Source organism: Anomaloglossus baeobatrachus, chromosome 2 (assembly GCF_048569485.1).
Source record: "Anomaloglossus baeobatrachus isolate aAnoBae1 chromosome 2, aAnoBae1.hap1, whole genome shotgun sequence".
Taxonomy (NCBI): Eukaryota; Metazoa; Chordata; class Amphibia; order Anura; family Aromobatidae; genus Anomaloglossus; species Anomaloglossus baeobatrachus.
The window spans coordinates 391171781-391192669 of NC_134354.1; the positions used below are offsets into that span (position 1 = coordinate 391171781).

At 44.8% G+C, this 20889-nt stretch overlaps 1 protein-coding gene across 1 annotated transcript in view; it reads left to right on the plus strand.

Moving 5' to 3' along the window:
• Positions 1-899: 899 nt before the first annotated feature.
• The window catches only part of LOC142291494 (uncharacterized), a 216824-nt gene continuing 196834 nt past the window's right edge, over positions 900-20889 (plus strand). Inside the window, exon 1 of the mRNA XM_075336057.1 lies at positions 900-933. The gene's annotated coding sequence lies outside the window, so the exon portion shown is untranslated. The remainder of the gene's footprint in view (positions 934-20889) is intronic.

A 20889-nucleotide genomic window follows, 5' to 3' on the forward strand; every position in this document is an offset into this window, starting at 1 on the left:
ATGTTATTTTATTAGTTTCATACAGTGCTGGCCAAAAGTATTGGCACCCCTGCAATTCTGTCAGATAATATTCAGTTTCTTCTTGAAAATGATTGCAACCACAAATTCTTTGGTATTATTAACTTCATTTAATTTGTCTTCAATGGAAAAAAAAATAGCTTCTAACTATGGAATCCACCTGACTGCAATTTCTCTGATTTTATAAGACACTGTGCACACAGACTCTCCAGGTATAGCAAACCTGTGGTCTCCTTCCTTCCTTCATTTATTTTATTTTTTCATTTGTTTAACCATATTGGACCAATGTGATGTGTCTGAACTCTGCCTCTGAGACCTCTTGTTACAATTTTGTTCTTGTTTACTAAGTAATGGTCCTAATATTCTCATTTTCTATGATTGTTACATGACTCCACTGTGAATCAAACAGATACACATATTTGTCTATCACGATGTGATTTATCATATGTTTTATGTGTATACTATATTCTTTGATTTGATGGTTTGCATCACTTGTAGATAAGTACCTTGATAAAGGCCAAAAAGGCCGAAACGTTGGTCTGGACATCTGTATTCTTTTTTTTTTACCCCTTTTTTTTCTGTTTGAAAAATAAAAAGTTGACTTATATTGCAAACCACTGAGGACTCTCACTTCTTTTAAACAATTTTTTTGTGAAATTTCAACAATTTGAAAAGTTCTGTTCATTTCTAGTGTGTACTGTATGCAATTGAATACAAGAATTGAAGTCCAGAATACAGTTACCTGCATTGTTATAAAGACTACAAATGTAGGAAAAGGGCCCCCTGACACAGGGAGTCTCTGAAGGGTGGGGCATTGAGGAAGTCTTTGAAAGGAGAGGATAGATCAGATTAGCTATTATTACTGCATTGTGTGGCTCCAGAGGTGGTGCAGCTGCTTCAGACACATCAGCTTAGGTGAGTGTAATTCTGTACACAAATCAACACAGGAGACAATAGGGGAACATATATTATTATTGGACACTACGATACTATAATGATTTGTTGTAAATATTTCTTGCTGATTATATTTTTACTTTTTTTTTTCTACGTGCTAGGTAAAAGTTGTGAATTATTAAGAAATGACAGCTGTAGTCATGTGGATGTGTTGTTATCCAGTTATACTGTATATTGAAAGGTGTTCCTCATTTCCTTGCGCTGCTCCTATATGAATAGTGTTTATTATGCATTTTATAGACAATTTTGTGTTATTTTGGACATAAAGTAATGTTTTTGATCAGAATATTTTGAAAGTTGTGATGAAATGTCAGAAACTATTGCATTCCCATATTTTTATTTGTTTGTAATTGTCATATAGAGATAAAGTTGCTGGTATTGTTCATACAGATTAACCCTTTACTGACTTTAGGGTGTTGTTGGATTAAAAGCGCATTTGTCACCAGATTTTACTATACAACCTACATCCACTATTAAATATACAGTGTCTCTTTCACCTGATGAGACAAGTGTATTCACGTTCATGTCAGAATGTCTATATAATCCTGATAGTACAGCTGCGCGTTTTCATGTGGTTTTTTAAGCATACTATCATCAGGGGTAATAGAGCGATGGAATAATCTAGACTTTTTGTACTTGAAATTTAGTGACCGACCCGCTTTAAGGGTTCACTTCCATCTGTGTGTATAAAATTGTTCCAATTCTTGGCCAGAGAAGTTGACGAGTGTCAACTGTATGTCAATCTGTATACCATGTGCTATGCAAGTGTGTGATTCTTTTCATCCAAATGACATGCGTATGCAATCCATTTTTAACATCATCTTTTACTTACATATGGATGATAGAAAGATAATAGATACATAAAAGATGGATAGATAAAGATAATATATGAACAGATTCTAGATATATAGAAAATAGATGGATAGATTATAGAGACATAGATTATACATACTGTAGATATAATGATTTTAAATACAAATATATATATACAGTTAGGTCCAGAAATATTTGGACAGTGACACAATTTTCGCGAGTTGGGCTCTGCATGCCACCACATTGGATTTGAAATGAAACCTCTACAACAGAATTCAAGTGCAGATTGTAACGTTTAATTTGAAGGTTTGAACAAAAATATCTGATAGAAATTGTAGGAATTGTACACATTTCTTTACAAACACTCCACATTTTAGGAGGTCAAAAGTAATTGGACAAATAAACCAAACCCACACAAAATATTTTTATTTTCAATATTTTGTTGCGAATCCTTTGGAGGCAATCACTGCCTTAAGTCTGGAACCCATGGACATCACCAAACGCTGGGTTTCCTCCTTCTTAATGCTTTACCAGGCCTTTACAGCCGCAGCCTTCAGGTCTTGCTTGTTTGTGAGTCTTTCCGTCTTAAGTCTGGATTTGAGCAAGTGAAATGCATGCTCAATTGGGTTAAGATCTGGTGATTGACTTGGCCATTGCAGAATGTTCCACTTTTTTGCACTCATGAACTCCTGAGTAGCTTTGGCTGTATGCTTGGGGTCATTGTCCATCTGTACTATGAAGCGCCGTCCGATCAACTTTGCGGCATTTGGCTGAATCTGGGCTGAAAGTATATCTCGGTACACTTCAGAATTCATCCGGCTACTCTTGTCTGCTGTTATGTCATCAATAAACACAAGTGACCCAGTGCCATTGAAAGCCATGCATGCCCATGCCATCACGTTGCCTCCACCATGTTTTACAGAGGATGTGGTGTGCCTTGGATCATGTGCCGTTCCCTTTCTTCTCCAAACTTTTTTCTTCCCATCATTCTGGTACAGGTTGATCTTTGTCTCATCTGTCCATAGAATACTTTTCCAGAACTGAGCTGGCTTCATGAGGTGTTTTCAGCAAATTTAACTCTGGCCTGTCTATTTTTGGAATTGATGAATGGTTTGCATCTAGATGTGAACCCTTTGTATTTACTTTCATGGAGTCTTCTCTTTACTGTTGACTTAGAGACAGATACACCTACTTCACTGAGAGTGTTCTGGACTTCAGTTGATGTTGTGAACGGGTTCTTCTTCCCCAAAGAAAGTATGCGGCGATCATCCACCACTGTTGTCATTTGTGGACGCCCAGGCCTTTTTGAGTTCCCAAGCTCACCAGTCAATTCCTTTTTTCTCAGAATGTGCCCGACTGTTGATTTTGCTACTCCAAGCATGTCTGCTATCTCTCTGATGGTTTTTTTCTTTTTTTTCAGCCTCAGGATGTTCTGCTTCACCTCAATTGAGAGTTCTTTAGACCGCATGTTGTCTGGTCACAGCAACAGCTTCCAAATGCAAAACCACACACCTGTAATCAACCCCAGACCTTTTAACTACTTCATTGATTACAGGTTAACGAGGGAGACGCCTTCAGAGTTAATTGCAGCCCTTAGAGTCCCTTGTCCAATTACTTTTGGTCCCTTGAAAAAGAGGAGGCTATGCATTACAGAGCTATGATTCCTAAACCCTTTCTCCGATTTGGATGTGAAAACTCTCATATTGCAGCTGGGAGTGTGCACTTTCAGCCCATATTATATATATAATTGTATTTCTGAACATGTTTTTGTAAACAGCTAAAATAACAAAACTTGTGTCACTGTCCAAATATTTCTGGACCTAACTGTATATATATATATATATATATATATATATATTAGTGCAGATATATAATTTCCCAGCCCCCCTCCATATTAGAAGCTTCCCGACTTTAGTGTCTTTCATGTTGAGTTTATTCTACAGCTTTTTTTGCTTGTTTAACCTAATAAATAATTTAAAAAAAATGAAGTGGGGTCCCTCCTATTTTTTCATAACCAGCAAAGGTAAAGCAGAAAGCTGTGAGCTGATATTATCAGGCTGGAAAGGATGACGGAAAAAAAATTCAAGTGAAGTGAAATTGCAAAAATTGCAGAAATTTTTTTTTTTTCTGTATCCCCTGTCCATTTTTACACCTCATCTGTCCGTGCGTCCCGCTGAGCGCTGATCAGGGATGCAGATAACGTATCTGGTCCCTGCTCAATTTTTGGCGTGACTTTTTTTTTTTTCTTCGTATCCCCGACGCTTTTTGTATGACATCCGTCCGTGCGTCCCGCCAAGCGCTGATCAGGGATGCAGATAACGTATCTGCATCCCTGCTCAATTTTTGGCGGGACTTTTTTTTCCGTATCCCCGACGCTTTTTATATCGCATCTGTCCGTGCGTCCCGCCAAGCGCTGATCAGGGATGCAGATAACGTATCTGCATCCCTGCTCAATTTTTGGCGGGACTTTTTTCCGTATCCGCAACGCTTTTTGTATCCCATCCGTCCGTGCGTCCCGCCGAGCGCTAATCAGGGATGCACATAACGGATCGGCATCCCTGCTCAATTTTTGGCGTGACTTTTTTTTTTACGTATCCCCGACGCTTTTTGTATCGCATCCGACCGTGCATCCTGCAGCGGCCGATCAGTGCACTGCGTCTGTGCGTTTGAAAAGTCAAATGGCGCTCCTTCTCTTCTGAGCCCCGCCATTTGCCCAAACAATTACTTTCCACCACATGTGAGGTATCTACGTACTCAGGAAAAATTGCACAATACGTTTTATGGTGCATTTTTTCCTGATAGCCTTGTGAAAAAAAAGCTACCTAGTTGAAGCAACCGTTTTGTGGTAAAAAAACAATTTTTTCTTTTCACGGCTCAACGCTATAAACTTCTGTGAAGCCCCCAGGTGTTCAAAGTGCTCACCAAACATCTAGAAAAATTATTTGAGGGCTCTAGTTTCCAAAATGGGGTCACTTGTGGGGGAGCTCCATTGTTTAGCACCTCAGGTGGTCTTCAAACCCGACATGGCGTCCGCTAATGAGTGCAGCTAATTTTGCATTCAAAAATTCAAATGGCGCTCCTTCCCTTCCGAGCTCTGCCGTGCGCCCAAACAATTGATTTTTACCACATATGGGGTATCAGCGTACTCAGGAGAACATGCACAATAAATTGTATTGTGCACTTTCTCTTTTCTCCCTTGTAAAAATGAAAATTTTATGGCTAAAGTAACATTTTTGTGTTAAAAAGTAAAATTTTCATTTTTTCCTTCCACATTGCTTTGGTTCCTGTGAAGCACCTGAAGGGTTAATAAACTTCTTGGATGTGGTTTTGAGCAGTGTGAGGGGTGCAGTTTTTAGAATGGGGTCACTTTTGGGTATTTTCTGTCACCTAGGTCTCTCAAAGTCACTTCAAATGTGATGTGGTCCCTAAAAAAAATTATTTTGTAAATTTTGTTGGAAAAATGAGAAATTGCTGATGACCTTTGACCCATTCTAACTTCCTAACGAAAAAAAATTTGTTTTGAAAATTGCGCTGATGTAAAGTAGACAAGTGGGAAATGTTATTTAGTAACTATTTTGTGTGACATATTTCTCAGATTTATGGGCATAAATTTTCAAAGTTTGAAAATTGCGAAATTTTCAAAATTTTCGCAAAATTTCCAAAATTTTCACAAATAAACGCAAAAAATATCGGCCTAAATTTACCACTGACATGAAGTACAATATGTCACGAAAAAACAGTCTCAGAATCGCCAGGATCCGTTGAAGCGTTCCAGAGTTATAACCTGTCAAAGTGACACTGGTCAGAATTGCAAAAAATGGCCGGGTCTTTAGGGTGTTTTAGTGGCCGGGGGTGAAGGGGTTAACAAGGTCAAAGAAAATTAATTCTAGCATTCTGATTTTTTTCTTGCTACGCCGTGTACCGATCAGATTAATTGATTTTATATTTTGACAGATCAGGCATTTCTGAACTCTGCAATACTAAATATGTGTATTTTTCTTTTTTTTATTATTTTTATTTTTAAGGAGGGTGATTTCAACTTTTAGGGGGTGCGGTTTCTATATTTTTCTTTTGTTACTGGATGTACTTGTCCCCTTATTGGACTTGAAGCTGTGATTGTCTGACCGCCTGTGCTATACAGAGCAGCTACAATTGTTGCTTATAACATTCTATATAGAACTGTAACTGTCACTGCAGGAGAACTTGCAGCAGAATGTCTGTGCCTGTCTCTACCACCTCCTCTTCCACATCCCTCCTCTCTCTATAGAATGTTAAAAACACCAACTGCCATCTTTAATCTCAGTAATGGGAATTTCTGTCTTCACGGAATACAGATTTTACCTATGAAATGAGAGTGAAAGGTCAATCCAGGGGGAGAAAGAAGTAATTTATCTGATAACATATTACAAAGTTGCTTATTTTCTTGTGTACTATTGATTGATGAAATATAGTTAAAATGATGGTTACTCTTTAACCCCTTCACCATCTGGCAGTTATCCATTTATTGTTTTCATTTTTTCCTCCCCTTCTTCTAAGAGCCATAACTTTTTATTTTTCTGTCAATATAGCCATAAGAAGGCTTGTTTTCTGCAGGACGAGTTGTACTTTAATGACTTGGCCCATATGGTACTGGAAAATTCCAAATGAGGTGAAATTGCAAAAATAAGTGTGATTCTACAATGTTTTTTTTTTTTAGTTTTTTTTTATTTACCATATTCACTATATGGTAAACCTGACCCAGCAATATGATTCCCCAGGTCAGTACGAGTTCGTAGATACCAAATGTATAAGATTTTTTTTTATTTAAGTGGTGGGAAAAAAAATTGAAATTTGGCAAAACAAAAGATTTGTGCTTTTGGCGCCATTTTCTGAAACTTGTATAGTTCTCATTTTCTGGTATCTGGGGCTCAGTGAGAGCTTATTCTTTGCGTACTGAGCTGACACTTTTAATTATACCATTTATGGGTAGATGTGATCTTTTCATCGCCACTTATTGCATTTTATCGCAATGTTGAGGTGACTGAAAAAGTATAATTCTGGCATTTTGAATATTTTTTTTTGTATTACGCCCTTTACCGACCAGATTAATTTATTTAATATTTTGCTAGATCACGCATTTCTGAAAGTGGCGATACTATGTGTTATGAGGGAGTTGTTTTATTTTCAATGGGGCAAAAGGGGGTGAACTTTAGTTGTCTTTGTTTTTTTTTAATATTTCCATATTTAAAAACTTTTTTTTAAAAGTTTATTGTTTCTACTAATCCCCTTAGACAACTTGAAGCTGCAATCGTCATGCATCAGTGGTCACAGGAACTACGTCATGACAGAGACAAGGGTCATCAGCTGAACCGTCATAACAACCCATCGGCGCCCCGCAATTACGTCAATAGGAGCAGGGAATGGTGCGCTCCCCGCCAGGGTGCACTAAATCTCACTGTCAGAGATTGACAACATGATTTAACTAATAACAGGTGCAATGGATCTCCAATCCACCCGCGCCTGTTAGAGGTACATGTCGGCTGATCAAATCAGTGAACATGTGTAGGGAAACATGCGGGCTTGTCATGCAAGCCCATTTATTACCCCCAATTGCCACCACACCAGGGCAATTGGGAAGAGACGAGTAAAGTGCTGGGATGCAGCAATCCTGGGTGGCTGCAGGCTGCTATTTTTAGGCTTGGGGGGCAATAAGCATGGGTCTCCCCAGATTGAGAATACCAGCCCCCTGCTGTCAGGCTTTATCATGGCTAGGATGTCAAAATTTGGGGAAACCACACCCAGATTATAAAATTATTTATTTAAATATATACTATATATATATATATATATATATATATATATATATATATATTTAGAAAAAAAAAAAAAGCAGCATGTAGTTCTTATTTTGATACACGGCAACTAAAAGCACATGGCTGGGGGATTGCAGCCTGTAGCCATGGCTTTATATGTGCTGGTATCTATACAGTGGGGGATACTACGACATTTTTATTTATGACCAGTATAAGGACACAGACAGCGTTTGTGATTCCAACCAATCACAGACGCTGTCCCAGAGGGTGGTGGCATGGTCCAACGGCAACCAATCAGAGACGCCGGTGGAAAGGGAAAGCAGTAAACATGGGTGAGTGATAATTAGCGGACACGGAAGTAGCGCTGTAGGCGAGGGAGACTCCGTAAGTACGTACTGCTTAAACTTTTTTTTAATTTCTTTCTTTTACAGCCCCACTACATTATTTTACAACACATCACTTTTGCCTCTCATTGAATTTAATGGGTTGAGCTAGGATCGGCGATTGGATCGGCTAGGATCGAAGATCCAATCGGCAATCTCAGGCGGGTTCGGCGATCCTGAGCCAATCCGATCTTTGGCAGGATCGCTCATATCTACCCACTAATCAGAGTGGCTAGTGCAGACTGGCACAGCTGAGAAGTATTGACAGACTTTTGCTGTAGGCCCACTGATGTCCTGTGGAATGACCCACCTTTGTGATGCCAGTTATTGTTGGGCCTCCTAAGACTGTGAAGGATAAGCTTGCATAGTTTATGCCACCTACTACCCTAGCAAACCATCTGGACTAAATATTTCAGGATCATAGTTTGTTCCACTATTCTTACAAGACTCTAGTAACTACTTTTCCTTCATTGGAACTATGAAAATAGTGGTTACTTAGTCATGTTTGCAATATGTAATATGTGCTAAAATAATAGCATGGACAATAGTTGGATGTGTGCTTCTTCTGTTGGGAGTCTGTGCATATATCACAAGCCAGCCAGAAAGTGCCAGTACGGGTCCGGGAAATGGGATATCTCCCTTTGATCATGTAAAAAAAAATGTTCTGGTATTACTAGCTTAATTAGAAAACTTTATTTGTAGTTGTGCTAGTTTACACTAAAAAGTGTAAGGCCCCTCCCCTTCTGGCTATACACCCCCAGTGGGATCACTGGCTCACCAGTTTTCTGCTTTGTGCGAAGGAGGTCAGACATCCACGCATAGCTCCACTGTTTAGTCAGCAGTAGCTGCTGACTATATCGGATGGAAGAAAAGAGGGCCCATACTAGGGCCCCCAGCATGCTCCCTTCTCACCCCGCTTGTGGTTTGTAAGGTTGAGGTACCTATTGCTGGTACGGAGGCTGGAGCCCACATGCTGCTTTCCTTCCCCATCCCCCTGAGGGGCTCTGAGGAAGTGGGATCTTACCGGCCCCAAAGCCCTGAGGCCGGGCTCCATCCACAGACCCATAGAACCTGCTGGATGTGGAGCGGGAGTGCCGTTCAGGGACAAGGCCCTGCAACTTTCAGGTACTCTGTGTCCCCGTACACACAGGCACAGCACACTCCAGACTTGCTGGGTGTGCTAGTGCGCCGGGGACAGTAAAGGGTTACAGTCACTGCAGCCTAGCTGAGTGACTTTATGTATGGGGAACTACCGCGCCGGACACTCCGGGAGCGGCGGCGCGGCTGAGACTTGTAGTGCGCCGGGGACTTAGCGCCGACCGCGCTTTTACGGCGGCGGCGCTTATAAATCCAGTCCCCGGCTTTTGCGGCCTAGCGCCGCTTCGTTCCCGCCCCCACCCTGTCAATCAGGGTAGGGGAGAGACGCTGTACAATCAGCAGCGCCGAGGGCTGGAGCCTTATTTACATGCTCCAGCCCTCTCACTGGACACTGTGGGACGCCGGTTTCCCGCTCTGACTTGGGGGCACGCCCACGGCCCGCCCCTACTCACACGAGCTGGAGAAGGACGCCGGCAGCCATTCCTGCAGTCCGAGCTGAGAGATCGGACTCTGGGCGACCAGGCACAGGACTAGGGCGACCACACACCCGCTTATAGGCGGGCGGTAAGCGGCACCTGAAGTGCTGACCCCACTAAATACCGCAGTTGTCCATTTGTATTTTTATGCTTACACTGCATAGGTCGCTATTTTTGGCTATATGCCCTCTTAGATGGCGACACATCAGCAGCAGGAAAGCAGGGGTGCTAAGGCACAGGCTTTCTATGCTGCTTGTATTGCATGTACTGAAGTGTTCATGTGTATTTATGCTTGTATGCTATACACTGCACTGTACGGTCGCTAGTCTGGGCTATTTTCGCCTAGAATGACTAGACTACAGCAGCAGAAAAGCAGGGGTGCTGAGGCACAGGTTTTTTCTATGCTGCTTGTATTGCAGGGGTTGCAGTGTTCATTTGTACTTATGCTTGTATGCTATACATTGCACTGTATGGTCGATATTCTGGGCTATATTCCCCTAGATGGCTAGTCTACAGCAGCAGAAAAGCAGGGGTGCCAAGGCACAGGCTTTCTATGCTGCTTGTATTGCATGTGCTGCAGTGTTCATTGTACTTTATGCTTGTATGCTATACATTGCATTGTACGGTCGCCATTCTTGGCTCTATGTCCTAGATGGCTAGTCGGCAGCAGCATATAAGCAACACAGGCTTTCGATGCTGTTTTTACTGCATGTGACACTGTTCCACGGCACTGAACCCCATTGTGTGCAATGCTCCCCTGGAGCACTTGGTCAGCCGGGGTCTCTACTTGACGTGGCCAAAGGAACCACCTGTCAACCCTGTCCAAGGACAGGGATGGAGTTGCATTGGGTTAGAGACTTGCAGTCCGGACAGGCCATGGGCAAATCATTCCCTGGCCACCCTCATTGGGAATAAAATCGGTTCCCCGGGGGGGGTCCCAGGAGGCTCTCTGTATGATGAGGCAGACGTAGCTCATCAGGACTTTGATCCTGACAACGCTCTCAATCCGGATACACCGGATGGTGACGCCATAAGGAATGATCCTATAGCGTCCATCAATGGAATGTTGGATCTTTCTCCCTCAGCTCCTACAGCAGGAGAAGTCCCATTTCAGTAGCTCAAACGTATTTTGAGTTTTTTTCTGGCCACGCTGACTTCAGAGAAGCAGTCCAGGAACACCACGCTTACCAGATAAGCGTTTTCTCCAAACGTATTAAGGATACACGTTATCCTTGTCCCCCTGACGTGGTCAAGCGCGGGACCCAGGGTCCAAAGGTGGATTCTCCAATCTCCAGGCTTGCGGCTAGAGCTATAGTTGCAGTGGAGGGACTTCACTTAAAGATGCCAGACAGATAGACTGTGGTTGAAATCTGTCTATGAGGCTATCGGCGTGTCGGTTGCTCCGGCATTTACAGCCGTATGGGCACCCTAAGCTTTTCAGCTGTCCTTGCACAGCTGGTCTTGAGCATATGTACATTTGTGCCGCAGGGGCGTCCGTATCCTCGCAATGTCTGCATTGCGACTTACCCTATTAATGCTGTCCTGGAAGGACAGTCGAGGTTTCGGTCCTTCCCAAGCTCGGGCAGGTCCCAATTGTCCTCGTCCAAAGGAGCTGAAAATCCTCAGAGGGGCTCAGTTTCCGGGGGCTCAATCACGCCCAAGGAAGGCAGCCGGCGGAACCGCTACCAAGGCGGTCTCCTCATGACTCTCAGCTCTCTCATCTCTCCGCATCCGCGGTTGATGGCAGACTCGCTCGCCTTTGGCGACATTTAGCTGCCACAGGTCACAGACCGGTGGGTGAGGGACATTGTGCCCACGTGCACAGGACAGAGTTCTGTTCTCGTCCTCCGACTCGATTCTTCAGAACGTCCCCACCTCCCCACCGAGCCGATGCTCTTCTGCAGGCAGAAGGAGTGGTAATCCCTGTTCCTCTTCAGGAACAAGACACGGTTTTCCTCCAATCTGGTTGTGGTGCCAAAAAAGGATGGCTCTTTCCGTTCCGTTCTGGACCTAAAACTGCTCAACAAGCACGTGGAGGCCAGGCGGTTCCGGATGAAACCCTCCGCTCCGTCATTGCCTCAATGTCTCAAGGATATTTCCTAGCATCAATAGACATCAAAGATGCTTATCTCCACGTGCCGATTGCTACAGAGCACCAATGTTTTCTACGTTTCGTGATGGGAGACGACCATCTTCAGTTCGTAGCTCTGCCATTCGGTCTGGCGACAACCCCACGGGTGTTCACCAAGGTCATGGCGGCAGTGGTAGCAGTCTTGCACTCACAGGGACACTCTGTGATCCCTTACTTGGACGATCTACTTGTCAAGGCACCCTCTCAAGAGGCATGCCAATTCAGCCTGACTGTTGCGCTGGAGACTCTCCAGACGTTCGGGTGGATCATCGACTTCTCAAAGTCAAACCTGTCACCGACCCAATCACTAACGTCTCTTGGTATGGAGTTTCATACTCTCTCAGCGATAGTGAAGCTTCCGCTGGACAAGCAGCGGTCACTACAGACTGGGGTGCAGACTCTCCGTCAAGGTCAGTCGCACTCCTTAAGACGCCTCATGCACTTCCTCGGGAAGATGGTGGCGGCAATGGAGGCGGTTCCGTTTGCGCAGTTTCATCTGCGTCCTCTTATTGGGACATTCTCCGCCAATGGGACGGGAAGTCAACATCCCTGAACAGGAAAGTCTCCTTTTCACAGAAGGACTCTCTGCAATGGTGGCTTCTTCCCACCTCATTATCACAGGGAAGATCCTTCCTACCACCGTCTTGGGCGGTAGTCACGACAGGCGCGAGTCTGTCAGGGTGGGGAGCAGTTTTTTCTCCACCACAGGGCTCAGAGTACGTGGACTCAGCAGGAGTCCACCCTTCAGATCCATGTTCTGGAAATCAGAGCAGTGTATCTTGCCCTACTAGCCTTCCAGCAGTGGCTGGAAGGAAAGCAGATCCGAATTCAGTCGGACAACTCCACAGCGGTGGCATACATCACCAAGGAGGGACACGCAGTCGGCAAGCCTTCCAGGAAGTCCGGCGGATTCTGACGTGGGTGGAAGCCACGGCCTCCACCGTATCCGCAGTTCACATCCCCGGCGTAGAAAACTGGGAAGCAGACTTCCTCAGCCGCTAGGGCATGGACGCAGGGGAATGGTCCCTTCGCCCGGACGTGTTTCAGGAAATCGGTAGCCGCTGGGGAAGGCCGGACGTCGACCTAATGGCGTCCAGGCACAACAACAAGGTCCCAACCTTCATAGCACGGTCTCGCGATCACAGAACTCTGGCGGCAGACGCCTTAGTGCAAGATTGGTCGCAGTTCCGGCTCCCTTATGTGTTTCCACCTCTGGCACTCTTGCCCAGAGTGCTACGCAAGATCAGATCCGACTGCAGCCGCGTCATACTCGTCGCCCCAGAGTGGCCAAGGAGGGCGTGGTATCCGGATCTGTGGCATCTCACGGTCGGCCAACCGTCGGCACTACCAGACCGACCAGACTTACTGTCCCAAGGGCCGTTTTTCCATCGGAATTCTGCGGCCCTGAACCTGACTGTGTGGCCATTGAGTCCTGGATCCTAGGGTCTTCAGGATTATCCCAAGGGGTCGTTGCCACCATGAGACAGGCTAGGAAGCCCACGTCCGCTAAGATCTACCACAGAACGTGGAGGATATTCTTATCCTGGTGCTCTGCTCAGGGAGTGTCTCCCTGGCCTTTTGCATTGCCTACCTTTTTTTCTTTCCTGCAATCTGGGTTAGAAAAAGGTTTGTCGCTCGGCTCCCTTAAAGGGCAAGTCTCGGCGCTATCCGTCTTTTTTTCAAAAGCGTCTAGCACAACTTCCTAAGGTGCGCACGTTCCTGCAGGGGGTTTGTCATATTGTACCCCCGTACAAGCGGCCGTTAGATCCATGGGATCTGAACAGGGTACTAGTTGCCCTCCAGAAGCCGCCCTTCGAGCCTCTGAGGGAGGTCTCACTTTCTAGACTATCACAGAAAGTGGTTTTTCTGGTAGCGATCACATCTCTTCGGAGAGTGTCTGAGCTAGCAGCGCTGTCATCCAAGGCTCCTTTCCTGGTCTTCCACCAGGACAAGGTAGTGCTGCGCCCCATTCAGGAGTTTCTCCCGAAGGTGGTATCCTCTTTTCATCTTAATCAGGATATCTCTTTGCCTTCGTTTTATCCTCATGCAGTTCATCGGTATGAGAAGGATTTACATTTGTTAGATCTGGTGAGAGCACTCAGAATCTACATTTCCCGCACGGCGCCCTTGCGCCGTTCGGATGCACTCTTTGTCCTTGTCGCTGGTAAGCGCAAAGGGTCGCAGGCTTCTAAGGCCACCCTGGCTCGATGGATCAAAGAACCAATTCTTGAAGCCTACCGTTCTGCTGGGCTTCCGGTTCCATCAGGGCTGAAGGCCCATTCTACCAGAGCCGTGGGTGCATCCTGGGCATTACGACACCAGGCTACGGCTCAACAGGTGTGCCAGGCAGCTACCTGGTCGAGTCTGCACACTTTCACCAAACATTATCAGGTGCATACCTATGCTTCGGCGGACGCCAGCCTAGGTAGAAGAGTCCTGCAGGCGGCAGTTGCCTCCCCGTAGGGGAGGGCTGTCTTGCAGCTCTAACATGAGGTATTTCTTTACCCACCCAGGGACAGCTTTTGGACGTCCCAATCGTCTGGGTCTCCCAATAGAGCGCCGAAGAAGAAGGGAATTTTGTTACTTACCGTAAATTCCTTTTCTTCTAGCTCTTATTGGGAGACCCAGCACCCGCCCTGTTGTCCTTCGGGATTTTTGGGTTTTTTTCGGGTACACATGTTGTTCATGTTGAACGGTTTTTCAGTTCTCCGATGTTACTCGGAGTGAATTTGTTTAACCAAGTTATTGGCTTTCCTCCTTCTTGCTTTTGCACTAAAACTGGTGAGCCAGTGATCCCACTGGGGGTGTATAGCCAGAAGGGGAGGGGCCTTACACTTTTTAGTGTAATGCTTTGTGTGGCCTCCGGAGGCAGTAGCTATACACCCAATCGTCTGGGTCTCACAATAAGAGCTAGAAGAAAAGGAATTTACGGTAAGTAACAAAATTCCCTTCTTTGTTGACATCAAAGTTGCAAGAGGTCTTGGTTTACTTTACTAAAATTGTCTCAACCTGTTAAAAGCCTGTTGTTTCTTACTTTAATAATAATGACACATCCTTATTAATTTGGGGTGTAAATAATTTATTATTTATTACCACACAGAGCATAGGTTATAAGTGAACACCAATTTTATGAATAATTAGAGAAAAATACTGCTAATAGACCGAAAGACTAATTTCTCTAAAATCAATTTTTATTTATAAATATTAAAATAATTAAATCAAGCCATATTTTTCATATGCAGCTATATCGGTCAGTGAGCACACACCCGGTCGTGCAAAGCTAGATGTACTTAAAGGGAGTATTAATCTAGGAGGGTGAGGTATAGCCCAAGATGATTTTACTCGTTAAAGGGATATCGCTATGATGTATAAATAGGGGCCAGGTCATGAATCCCTAGTCTATCTCCTTCCTAGCTGCGGAGGTTAATACGCCATACAGTTTTGGGTGCCCCCGCTCGACGTCGGCTATCCCTAGTACACCCTAAAACCTAACTGTGTGCCAAAAATTGACCCAAAGCCCAAAGGGGTATAATTAGTGCTGAAGTCAAAGTGGTTCAATCATACTAGGTGCATAGTCAGAACACTAGTAAATGTTAAGTATGATTGCTGGTCATAGAAAAAATCTCCAATCGGAATATTTATGCACTTGCTCCCCTCTAACAATATATGAAAAAATAGGGGGGAGGGAGGGTATCCTCTTAGGTCTGCTACCCAGTGCATTCGACCAACAAATTAGTTCATGGACCTGTAATTATTTGAATCCCAGTTGGGTAAACTTATCTTGCTGGAGAATGAACTCCCAGAAGAATCCCAAGGATACATACATATAAGGCATACAAGTTCACAAGTTTTTAAGCAATAAGTAAAGATGTCTGAAATGCGTCAGCGCTTCTTAGATGTCAGATTGGATTTTACTGGACGTTCAATAAACAATTGTTTAAGGATTTTTTTTTCTGGATTCACATTTTCTACCATATTATTTATTACGTCATTTTAATCTTTTGTGGAAATTAAAAGAAAAGCATATTCACCCATTTTCTTTACTTCCATGTCTGACAAGTAACGTTACATAACAGGTCAGTTGCAGAAGAAGTTAATTCTTGATGCTAGTTCATCACTCGTGTCACCTGTGCTCAGTCCCTCTGTACTTAACAAGGGACATAGCAATCCCTATGGGTCTAGTTACCTGAACGTCATAAAGGAAAATCTGGCACAAAGCAACAGTGAAACATAGAAGTCATATAACATTTACACAGTGAAAAAGAAAAAGGAACCATGGTATTTGAAAGAATAATATATTTTGTAGGGAAATAAAACAGCGTTCCCAATGGACCAACCACAAATAAATCTAATTAATTATTAATATCACTTACCTAAATGACAGGAAAGGACCACTGTGCAAAAGCTCTGTATGGTACACAGAAATGCTTATTTACAACCATAATGTTGTATTAAAATGTAACTGATTTGTTTCAGGATTTCTGAAGACGATTGCGCCCTAATGAGCTAACAAAGACCTACGTTCATGATGTGGGACCGTAATCCGATACTAAAAAGAGTATACAGAGATCATAGTTGATTCTTTTTGTGAGGTAAAACATTTCCCTGCCTATTTTAAAAAATGTTTTACCTCATAGAGAGAATAATTTGCGATCCCGTGCTGAAATGTTTGTAAACTTTTTACCTCCTCCTCCATCCAGGAGATGTGGTATGATTAGACCATGTCCCTGTACGGTCAGACCAATGACACAGAACATAGCAAGGACACATATATAAGATTATCTCAGCACAGGAACATTTTATTTAAACACATCCAATATTGAAAATAATTATTATTTCAAGATCTGTTGATTAAAATCAACTTTAAAATGACCTTTGTTCAGGATTCCTGATTTTTCCTGCAGGATTCCTGCAAAATATTTTGCAGGTTAGGCTAAGTTCACACATCCTGTGTTTTGCATCAGTCACAATCCGTAGCCTTGAGGAATTACGGAATCCTGCAAAATATTTTGCAGGAATCCTGTATTTCCCCATAGACTTCTATTAGTGACGGATTGCGACTGATGACCCTGCGTTGCATCCGCTGCGTCGCGGTCCGTCGTTTTTGACTGACCGCCGAGCGGGGAGCAACGCAGAATGTAACGTTTTTCGGGCCGTCAAAATTAACGCGCCGCGCAGGAATCCGTCGCCATCCGTCAAGCTTGTAATGCATGTCTATGGTGCTGGATTCCGTCGTAATCCGTCTTACAACGGAATCCAGCGCAGGATTCCGTCATGCTCTACTGAGCATGCCCAGCATGCTTGGCACGCCCACTGGGCTGTCCCAAACACAGACGGATCATGACTGATCCGTCAAAAAACGGACGCACAGCGGATGTAACGGACGCAACTGATCCGTTTTTTCACAGGATTCCTGTGAAAGGAATCCTGTGAAAAACACATCAGTTGCATCAGTTGACATCTTGAAAATGACTGATCCGTTGCTGACGGACCTCACGGATTGAAAACACAGGATGTGTGAACTTAGCCTTACCGTAATTCCCCAAGGCGACGGATTGTGACTGATGCAAAACACAGGATGTGTGAACTTAGCCTAAGACATGCACTTCGATCCAGACACAACATCCTGTTATTCTCCACCAGACTACAATTTATTCTTCTCACAGAGGTATAAAATGCCTGAAGGCGCTGTGTATGGCATATCCATTTGAGAACCTTTACTAATGTGTACTGTAGTCAGAAGCTCGGAGATTGTGTATATACACTTGTTAGCAATTAGTTAATCACTAGCTTTAGAAAGTCACATCTTCTTAATCATAGACTAAGAGCCACTTAACGTACTTGACAACAGTTTGGCCAAAGGCTATTCCTTGCGACTTTACCATAGACATGCATACACTGCTTATTCAAGTATGCATATGTTTCCACTGGTTAGGGGGAAAAAATCTCCTGCCAATCAGCTCTTACCTATTGTGCCAATAAAGAAATGGTAATGTTAAAATCCAACTTACATGATCTTTTTCGTGCCCCAGATGTCTGTCTTTGGTAAAGAGTCCAGATAAACCTATAATTAACAGGTTCCACCTACTTACCTCTAATGTTTGTGGCCACCTTTAGGATGGAGCTAATTATTGATTTTGGCCAGGACATGGGTCAAGGTTCCAAAGGTCTCTTTGTGCTGATGCTACATTGCACAGGGGATTGGGTTGTATTGTGACCCCTAAAGCTGGCTGGTGTCACACACAGCGACAACGACAACGACGTCGCTGCTACGTCACCATTTTCTGTGACGTTGCAGCGACGTCCCGTCGCTGTCGCTGTGTGTGACATCCAGCAACGACCTGGCCCCTGCTGTGAGGTCGCCGGTCGTTGCTGAATGTCCAGCTTCATTTTTTGGTCGTCACTCTCCCGCTGTGACACACACATCGCTGTGTGTGACAGCGAGAGAGCGACGAAATGAAGCGAGCAGAAGCCGGCACTGGCAGCTGCGGAAAGCTGTAACCAGCGTAAACATCGGGTAACCAAGGGAAGACCTTTCCCTGGTTACCCGATATTTACCTTCGTTACCAGCCTCCGCCCTTGCTGCCAGCGCCGGCTCCTGCTCTGTGCACATGTGGCTGAAGTACGCATCGGGTAATTAACCCGATGTATACTGTAGCAAGGAGAGCAAGGAGCCAGCGCTAAGCGTGGCTCCCTGCTCTCTGCACTGTGACAGGTAGCTGCAGCACACATCGGGTTAATTAACCCGATGTGTACTGTACCTAGGAGAGCAAGGAGCCAGCGCTAAGCGCGGCTCCCTGCTCTCTGCACATGTAGAACAGCGACGTTATGATCGCTGCTTCTGCTGTGTTTGACAGCTAAGCAGCGATCATAACAGCGACTTACAAGGTCGCTGTTACGTCACCGAAAATGGTGACGTAACAGCGACGTCGTTGTCGCTGTCGCTTAGTGTGACCCCAGCTTAAGGCACTGTGGCCATGATAAGCAAATCACTAAATAGTCTGTGTCCAACATTTTGCAACTTGCTTGTTGCAGTCTCGGTACCCTAGCGGTCAAAAGGCAACCCAATCACCAGCATTACTCTGCAATGCAGTAAGGGCACAGAGTTATCTTTGGTAGATTGACCTGTGGCGACGACAAAGTCGTCAGGTAGCCCCAACCTTAGGCTCTTTCATCATCTATACATTGTAGGTCTGAAACAGATCCATCCATCTTTACCATGCATGAAAAGTTTGGATAAAGTTTTCAGATTATAATTTTGCAATATCTTCAGATGTATCGCCCCAGCAGCAGTCGAACCGCTCGGATCTGGGTGTCGCTACTCGTGGCTCGAGGGTTTCCAGACCCGGGGGCTCAAGGTCCCTTTAAAACATGATGGGGGCTATTTACAGGGGTTTTAGACAGTTGTGTTGTGATGCCACCCGTGGTGTGCAGTGATAGGGAGTACCGCCGCTGCCGTTCTGAATGAGTACCCAGGGTGATGGAACGGGGGCAGCTATATGACGTTACCCTCCATGGGTAGGGAAAGCCCCATGACTCTGGATGATGGGGATATTGCAGGGGAGTGTAGGCTCACTGGGAGCAGGGGGTGATCAGGTACTCACTCAGAAGGAAAGCAGACGCTGACAACTTAGTAAACCAAGTCTCTGGGTGCCGCTGTCCTCTTGGGGGAGCTCGTCCGGGTTCCATCCCCTGCAGTACTGCCTGATGGTCAAGAGCCTGCCTCTGTGTACAGAATTTTAGTAGTGTCTAAGTGGCCCAGAAGCTTGAAGCTGTCCGGGCCCCGCTCCCTACTATGGGTAGTAGAGGAGCTTGCTCTCAGGAGCTCACGCTTGGGATTTCAGTGGGCTACTTTGTTTGTAAAGCCCTATCCCCCTCTTTGCGCTAGTGCCCCCGATCTCTGAGCTTCGTGGGGACAGTCCATTAAGGTCCTATCCTCCGCAGGTTAATTGCCGGGTTGCTTGAATCCTCTCCCCGACCTAGCATCCAGTACCCTAACGTGCTTTCGGCCCCAGACCGGCTATTGTATTGCAGCTGCTGACCATCCTCCTAGACTAAGTGAGGCACCCAGTCCCAATATCCTGCGACCGGGTCTCCGACTCCTCCGGGTCCAGACCACCGTCTGCAACCCAATCTTCTTCTCCCCTGGGAGCTCCAACTCCCAGTTTCCTCCTAGCTCGTCACTGCTCGAGGGCTACCACTCAACTTCACTTGTCACCTCCCACCTCCCTGCCTGACCCCTAGGTGGGCGGCCCTATTCCAGCTTAGCAGCCCACTGGTGTGCCTGACAGGGTGTGGTGCGAGGTGTGATTAGGATTTTTAGATACTGATGGAGGCAGTGCTGCAAGTTGGGAACCCAGAGCCATGGGGGGTTGAGTCCTGCACTGAGAGATAAAGAACGTGCAGTACCCTGTGATGACCTGACTAGTCCATGGGGCGTCACACAGCCATTTGGAGCTTCATCCCTGTTACTACCATATGTTCTATAGGATCCTTGTCAAATGTGATAGTTTAGAGTTGGGACAAGGCATTTTGTTGCTCAGAATAGATCATGTAACAATTTAGAATGGTATTGATTGGGCCATTCTAAGTTCCCATGATACACAATGGACTTTACTGTACATCCACACAGAAAGTAGTTTACCGTCACCTAGTGGACCATTATATCCCAGCAAGAGCTCGTTGTGATCCTGTTGCACTTACTGGAAAGAGAGCTAGCACTGATCCCAGTACTGTAAACCCACACATTATGCAGGACTCGTATTGTCGACCTATCCTTAGGTGGGGAAGGGGGGGGGGTAACTCTTTGCATTCTAATGCTTAGTTGTTTACAGCTTCCATAGCAGCCAAATGTACTGTATAGTGTATTGAGCCATGCCATAAAGTCACAACTCTGAACACTGTACAGTGGCCATTCTTATCCTGTAGTTCAGCTCCATTTCACTCCAATACTGACACCTTGCAGCATACATAGCACAACATTTTTCAAAGTGTGGTGGACTCTCTCTTTATGGATGGAAAAACTCCGGCACACTGTATAATTTCCCAAAAAGGATTTACAGACACAAGTTCGTTCAATCTTGATCTTTTTCTTTTATTGATGTGCAAAAAAGGGGTGCTGTACAATTACAGAGACTCCGCCTGGACACAACGTTTCGGCCTATTGGCCTTCATCCGGTCAGACAGTCTGACTGGAATGTTTACAAATATAACAGGATAAACAA